The 8318-nt window shown below is 39.8% G+C and overlaps 1 non-coding gene across 1 annotated transcript; it reads left to right on the top strand.

Moving 5' to 3' along the window:
• Window positions 1-3814: 3814 nt before the first annotated feature.
• LOC132629602 (small nucleolar RNA R71) lies at window positions 3815-3920 on the top strand. Its single transcript, XR_009578368.1, has one exon. It is a non-coding gene; the product is annotated as a small nucleolar RNA R71 (small nucleolar RNA).
• Window positions 3921-8318: the final 4398 nt, after the last annotated feature.

Raw genomic sequence — 8318 nt, 5'->3', positions numbered from 1 at the left:
ATGACCGAAGCCATGACATTTAAAGCATTGAATAGGAGTTTTCGTACCTCCTTCTTTTGGAGCAAACTTCGGAGGTTGCTTGTCAACTTGCTTCTCAACTTGAGAATTCTTCACAAATGGTTTCTTGGCTTCTTGCATGGGGCCCTTATTCTTTTGCCAATTGGAGGAGAAAGCTCCTCGTTCTTTGTTATGGTTCCATGAACTCACATAGCCCCTTGATTTATTGATTTTGTCCTCCTTGAGACCCTCCTCAATTTCAATAGCCGCTTGAAGGGTTTCTTCAATGCTCCCATAGTTGTGGAGTCTCATTTGGGAGACAATGTCACCATTTAACCCGGCTCGGAACCGAGTCATAGCATTTAACTCATCCTCGTCAAAGTCGATTCTCATCTTGACAATTTGAAACTCATCATAGTATTCTTCCACACTCTTTTTGTTTTGCCTTAAGGTATACACCTTCTTGAGTTGTTCTTGTTTGTAGCGTTCGGTGACATACTTACGCCGTATGGCCTCCTTCAATTCATCCCAAGTAGGTGTGGGCGGGAGTCCAATAATTCTTCTTGCCTTCACTTGAGTTTCCCACCATGTGGAGGCATACCCCTCGAATTGAGCAATGGCGTAAGAAGCCTTTTTCACCTCGGACATGTCATTCGTCAAGAAGATTCTATCACAATGCATCACCCAATCAAGGAATGTATCGGGATCACTACTTCCTTTGAAGGTTGGGAGAGTAACCTTGATGGAATTGAGACTCGTGTCTCGCCCTCCGCCATAACCGTGATTCCTATTAAAATCTCCATCATCGTCATAACCTTGATGGTCACGACCTTGGTACCCTTCACGAGCTTGGTACCCTCTTTGCCTACCCATGTGAGGGTTAGGACCATGCCTTCCCCCCCCCCCCCCCCCTTCCTCGATAACCTCCTTGTGCTTGCTCTCGTGGCCTCCAACCTTGGTCACCATAATGTTCGTGCTCAAGTAGAGCTTCCTCTATCCCTTCCTCATTTGGTTGTTGGATGTTTGGACAGTTTTGGGGTGGCATTGGTGCATTTGGGTGGGGGTCATTTAGGGGTGGGTCATTTGGATGTGGGTCATTTGGAGCTTGATCTTGTTGGAGTAGGGTGTTCCGTTGGCCTATGGGAATGTTGTTTGGTGGGGTAAGAGTCGTGTTTTGAGGAGTGTTTTGGGAAGTGGGGTTATATAGATGATGGAAGGTGTCGGGTGACACTGTAGGTGAAGTGCTTCGAGTAGCTCCACTTGTGCCACCTTGGTATTGCACTTGGGGCGAATACGAGACCTCCCTACTACCTCTTTCAATTGCTTCCACCCTACTTCCCAAGTTTTCCATTCGACCACCCATGTTTTCCATTCGACCACCCATACTATCCACTTTATCGTTCAAGGTTTGTAAGGCTCTCATTACATCAGCTAGTGTGAGTTCCCCGGTGGGAACTCGAGTTTCATCCTCCGTAGCCATGGTACCTATTAAGACACTCAACAAAGCAAGCAAACACGTTAGATTAGTAAAATCAACTCACAATCGCTCAAGTATGCGCACCTTTGATTGCCTCACAAATTGCTTCCGCCAAAGATTGTGTGCTTGTTAATGTTGACTAACAAAGGTTCAAATTCTACCCTTGGTCGGAATAGATTCTTGTTATCAAAAAGAACGAGGACGACTCAATAAAACAAACGCACTTGAGCCAAGAAATGACAACGAAGTAAAAAAAAAAAAAAGCACGAAAGAATTGGCACGAAAGAAATGCGGACACAAGAACTAGCAACACAAATAGGAACAACTACCAAATGGCTACTAGTTAAGAGACACAAGAAAATGGAATTGCAAAAATCGGGAAAATAACTAAAATTTCGGGTCCGGGTAGGTGATAACTTGAAAACACGAGCGGGAAGCCCCAATTGATCCAAGGTATCAATTTGATCAAGAGAAATTTTTGTTTTGAGACACAATACCATCAACTAAGGATCAAGAAATTTTTTGAGGTGTAACATGAACTCCACCGCTTCATCAACAACATCAAACAAATCAATTATCGAAATGCTCTCGTAAGCACTGGGTAACTTCATCCCCTTGCTAGCCTGAAAAGTAACTTCTTCATCGTTGACTCGGAACTTGATTTCATTTTTCTCCGAATCCATTAGAGCTCTCCATCTAGCAAGGAAGGGTCTCCCCAGAATAATAAGAATGTCCCGATCAATAGTACAATCAAGGATCACAAAATTAGCGGACAACATAAATTCACCAACTCGCACAAGCACATCATCAACCACACCAATAGGCCTTTTGATCGACCTATCAGCCATTTGTAACCTTATAGTACTTGGTCTTGGCATCCCCAAACCTGATTGTTTGTATATAGCAAGAGGCATCAAATTAATACTCACCTCATTATCACACAAAGAACGAGCAAAATCATGGTGCCTAGCAGAAAAAGGAATGGTGAACACCCTAGGATCGCCCTTTTTCCGAACAGTAGTAATTGAGATGATGGAACTCATAGTGTGAGTCAAACTCATGGTTTCATGTTGCACCGTTTTCTTCTTGGTCAGCAGGTCCTTCAAATATTTAGCAAAATTGGGCATTTCATTGACAGCTTCCAAAAAGGGAAAATTCAGAGATAACTGCTTCAACTGATCATAAAACTTCTCAAACTTAGCATCTTTCTTATTCTTTACTAACCTCTGAGGAAAGAGTGGTTTAGACTTGAAAAGCTAAGTCAAAGGGCGGAGAGCCCTTTTCATAGTCTGCTTGCTCGTGTCATCAGCCTCCTTTACAATCTTTGGAATATCAACAACCTTCTTGTCAGTAGGATTCTCATCAATAATAATTGGTGCTTCATATTGCATCTCTTCCTCTTCATCTATCGGCTCAAGATCAACAACCTTCTTATCAGCCCCTTGGAGTGTTTTACCACTTTTAGTAGTGATGGCAAACACACGGTCTACACTGCCTCCCCCATTCTTTGGATTCTGAATAATGTCACTTAGAAGCCCTCCTTTTGTAAGAGGGTGCTGCTCTCTAGAAATATCTCTCATCTGTGACTCAAGCTTCTGAATAGCTGCAGTATGGGAACCCACAGTCTCTGTCAGCCCAGATAAAGTCCTCTCAGACTTAGACTGATTTTCCAGAATCTTCTCAAGCATTGCTTCAACCTTCGGACTACCTTACTCTGTTGACTGCCCTTTCGGTGGTATGTAAGGATTGGAACTCTTGTTCCCAAAACTTTTACTGTTGTTATAGCTCCCTTGGTTTGCACCACCATAATTATTGTTGTAGTTCCCTGAGTTGTTATAAGCACCTTGACCTTACTGAGGTCTCCATTGATTCTAATTCTGGTAACCACCTTGGTAGTTCTGTCTTAGATAACCCCCTTGAGAGTTATTCACATAGTTAGCATCTTCCATCTGCCTTGGAGGTCCATCATAAAATAGACCCTTTTGAGCTTGGTAAATTCCTTTTGGCATACCTGCATCATCCTCACAAACATTCACCTTCTTAATCTAGGTCTCATCAAACTTCTTTGTTAGCAAGTAAATATTTGTTGCCAGCTCAGCCAATGTTTGATGGGTATCTAGATTCTCCTTTACCATATTCTGGATCATAGAAGTACCGTAAGGCACAACATCAGTATTATTTGAGTGTGATGCCTGATTGTGAGTAGTCAACCTGTCAAGCATGTTGGTCACTCTTCGGTAGGATTTATTCATGAACCAACCATCATCTGCATTGTTAGCAACTGATTGCGTCACTGGATCCAACCCTCGATAGAACTTCTCCATTAATATGTTCTCTGGAAGACCATGATTCAGAATCTTTTGCAAGTACTCTTTGAATCTCTCCCAAGCTTCATATAATTGTTCCCCCAATCGCTGCTTAAATTCATAGATCTCGTCACGAATCTCAGCCTTCTTTCTAGGAGGGTACCATTTCTTGAGAAAGACTACTACCATCTCTGCCCATGTAGCAATAGCATTCTAGGGCGGCTTCTCAAACCATGCTCTTGCATCTCCAGCTAAGGAATATTTGAATAACCTCAGCCGAACAACATCTTGTGGAACATTGTTTTAGATGTGATTAGCACACATACCCATGAAATTCTGCAAATGACGTTGAGGGTCATTCTCTGTTACACCTCGGAAATTTTTCCGTACTTGTGTGATGAGTAGAACTATGAAGGGCTTGAGTGAATGATGTTTCATTAAGTCGGGAATGGCTAATTAAGAATTTTTGGAAATAAGAAAGTCGCGGAAAATTTTCAGTCCAGTGGTCGTATATGGCACTATATGGCCCGTATAGTGCAATCGTCTTTCAGCTTGCCAAAAATCTCAAGTTCTGCCCAGTGTTGATATGGTTAAATACGACCCAGTTTACGGCCTGTAAACTGGTTTACGGACCGTAAACCAGGTTGTAAAATGCCATGTTCCTCAGCCAAAACTTTCTGTTTTTGAAATGATTAAATACGGCCATGGAGGACGGACCGTAAATCAAAATACGGTCCGTATATGGTGGTTTACGACTACTGTTCATCCCAACAATTTTTCATTAAAGGTCAGTTTTGTGATTATTAAAAAGGGACTTAAACTCATTTCACTCCATTTTTCATCAAGACAACTCAGGAGACCTCTAGAACATTCCAAATATCTCTTCCATAAGAATCAAAGAGAATCAAAGAGAACATCATGGTCAACACTACCAAATTCATGAAATCAAGTGTAAGAACACAACAAAGGATCATCTAAGTGAAGAAATTTCAAAGAAGGTGGAACTAGGGTTTTGGCTAATTGAAGTATTTCAACTTAAGGATTGTTCAACCATCATCCAAGGTAAGTTTCATGACTATTCCATGTTGTTTGAAGTATTAAAAAGCTTAGACACTTCAAATGTAGAAGAACATAGAAATGGGTCATTATTGAGTGAATAGTGACATAAATGAATGATAGTGGAATTGAACTATGAATATTGAAGTGTTGTGAGTACAAATACGTTATAAATGATGTTTATATCATGAAACAGGCATTAAATGCATGAAAACGCAAAGACGAGTCATAAGGTTAAATATGGGCGAAATTGGAGGAAAATTGTGGATTTTGCTAAACGCCCGTAAATGACGATTGTCGATTATGATATTGCGAATAATATTATGAATATTGGGAGTTGATATAGAACGGGAGAAAAGTAGTATGAGCAAAGGAGACGCTGCCCAACTTTTCCTAGAATTAGCGATGCGTTCTTGTAGTTAGTTTACTAATGTTGATCTGAATTCTCTTATGAAGGTAACGACGTGATTTTGAAGGAGAGCAAGTGAGCGATAGTCCAGCTAGGCGACCAAGGTATGTGAGGTTAGTCCTTTCTTTCCAATGGCATGAATCTTATAGTCCGAATTACCATCTTTCCATGAGCTCCTACATTCCAAAAAGTTAAATGTCCATATGAGATGAGTTATACGATATGATGATGTTAGTCCTTGCCTACACTGACCTTATGTACTAGTCCTTTCGAGGTGAGGCAGAAGGTCCGTAATTGCTCCATAAAGTAATCAGGGGGTCACGACCTTACGTCACCCCGATAGAGTAAAGTAGTTCTCAAACCTCATGCATGTGTTATGATAAGGTAAATATTTTACAATAAGCACATTATTATGACTATTTTATGATAAGCATGGCATGAGCATTTCATACCGGGCCTAGTTGGCCGGGCAGACACCGCTTCGGTGGGCGGCGATACGGATACACCACGACCTTCGGGCGTGGGCAGACACCACTAGTGGGCGGCATGAGATGGTACCCCGGACGCGGGAGGCCTGGACGCGGGCTTATATTATTGATTATCACACCGTTCCGACATGGGCGGGCAGCTTGCATATGATGCATACATGTTACGATGATAAGTATGAGTAAGACAGCATGCATTATTCCATGTATGATTATCAGTCAGATCCATATGCTTTATATTGATGCTCTCATTATATTATTGATGCCTTTCTTCACTGTTCATGCCTCTCATACTCAGTAAAATATTCGTACTGAAGTCCCTTCTTTGGACGCTGTGTTCATGCCCACAGGTAGACAGGGAGGCGAGCTTGATCCAGATACTTAGGAGCTGTCAGCTGTTGAGAGCACTCCATTGTTCGGAGGTGCTTGTGATTTCTCTTTTGGTACATATGTATATATATAGTCTGGGCTTGGCGGAGTCTTGTTCCGTCCATTGTATAGTATGTCAGTAGAGGCTCGTAGATACGTAGTGTGGGTAGCATGGTCTCACATCTTTCATGTATACGTGCACTCATTATTTTGATGTACCAAACTTTTCTATATACACAAGTATTTATGTTTCCATATAAGTTATGATCTTTTTCCATGTTTTGAGCATAAATATGATGATAAGGCATTAATCAAGTAAGGATGGTAATAGAGCGAGCGGTGCTCGGCGGTTAGCCCCGGGTACCCGTCGCGACCCCTAGTTGGGTCGTGACATTCTCGGTAGAGTTCCAGAAGTAGCTCTCAAGCTTCAATAATTGGTATAGAGAGGAGTCAATTTTTACATTTGGAGCTCCATATCAAAGATGAACAATAGCAGATGCATAGTCCTCCTCCGGAATAAGATCAGCGAAGACATTTTCTTCATCTGATTCATTCGCATGATTATTCAATCGATTCCCTTGGTTACTAACACATTGGTTTTGCTAATTCTGATTCATGTTCATCTGGTTTCAAGGAATAACAAACAAGGTGTGATGGAATAAGCAAAAGACTTCAATCGGCAAAATTGTATTCCCCGGCAACGGCCCCAAAATTTAATACGCTCAAATTACACCTATTAATGGTATAATGCGGACGTTGTCAAATATAGTAACCCAACGAGGTTGGGGTCGAATCCCACAGGGAATATGGTGTGAAAAGGTTACTAAAGTCGTAGGATGCTTAATTTAGGTCTAATGTCTTAATCCGATGATTTATGTAAAAGTTGGATTTTTATGACTAATTGCTAACTAATTGCTTTTTGTTGTAATTTATGGTAAAAGAGATCAAGGTTGTTTCACCATTAGATAGGGTGTATGATCATGGGTATTGATCTTGATATACTTCTAATGGATCATTATATAAATGCACTTAACCTCTATAAGAATCTCTACTATTTCCGAATAAATAAAGATTATCTCTTTCTATGATTTTCCCAATTATAAGAAAGTTACTATGAAGAACGGTTAATTATGCCAAGTAAATTCTTCTTATTCCTAAGTGAATTTATTAAACAAAGTGTAAACTTTGAGTCCTTGTTATTTATTCTTACCAACCCTAATTATTTTCCCAAATAAATCAAGGTTTATGGCTTTAATCAATATTTGTAACCATTAATTATGAATGAAGAATGAAGAATAAATAAACCCTAATAATCTATTATGTGTATATCAATCACAAAACACCCATCAATTGGGTTCACAACCCTAGTAAGGGAATTTAGCTACTCATAGAAGAAGAAGAATAATAAGAAATAATGGAGATTATAATGCTTACAATCGATTGCTTGGAATTGAAGAGAAATTAATTGCAATTTTTTGTAATCCCAAAAGACTTCCAAAATAGAGAATTTAGTGCTAAGGAAAATAAAAACTGAAATCTAGTGAATTGTACCTTACAAGAAACCTAAATCAGGTATTTATAAGTGTTACACCTCGGAAAGTTTCATGTCATCATGTGGTGGATAGAATAACACAGGGTGAGATGTATGCAATGTTCCTACAAGTAAGAAAGGTTACTTGGTGATTCTAATTAAGATTCCAAAGACATTTGAGGCGAGAGAAGAAAGTTCGTTGAGGAAGGCAAAGTATAAGTGGTGTTGTGGAAGGGGTTTGCAAGTGCCGAGCTAATGTTGATTTAATAATGTCTTGAGTTACCATTAGCTCTATGTGTGTTATCAATATCTCTACGTGTGATTCGGTGAGACCTAAAATTTCTCCAAATTCTTTTCTTTCTAGAAAGAAGGGTAAAAAGATTTGATTGAATATATATATTTTCATTTTTATTCAGCATTTAAGTTGATGAACTAAACCAGATAGTTATATGAGTGAAAGAAAACGGCTTCTAAATTTGCAGTAAAAAGTTTGAGTCTCATTTCCTATGTACATGTTATATTCCGTGTTTTTGCGCACTTGAAAAATTTGGAATAATCTTGTCATGTAGGAAATGAGACTATGTTTTTATTTTATTCAACATATGAGTTGTTCATGAAAGAAAAATATTAGTGAGGAAGTGTTGAGGAAGGCTAGGGGTAAAATTGGGATTTTGGAAAATTAGTTCGG

Source organism: Lycium barbarum, chromosome 2 (genome assembly GCF_019175385.1).
Source record: "Lycium barbarum isolate Lr01 chromosome 2, ASM1917538v2, whole genome shotgun sequence".
In the NCBI taxonomy this organism is placed as follows: Eukaryota; Viridiplantae; Streptophyta; class Magnoliopsida; order Solanales; family Solanaceae; genus Lycium; species Lycium barbarum.
This window is presented reverse-complemented; position numbering and strand designations above follow the sequence as displayed.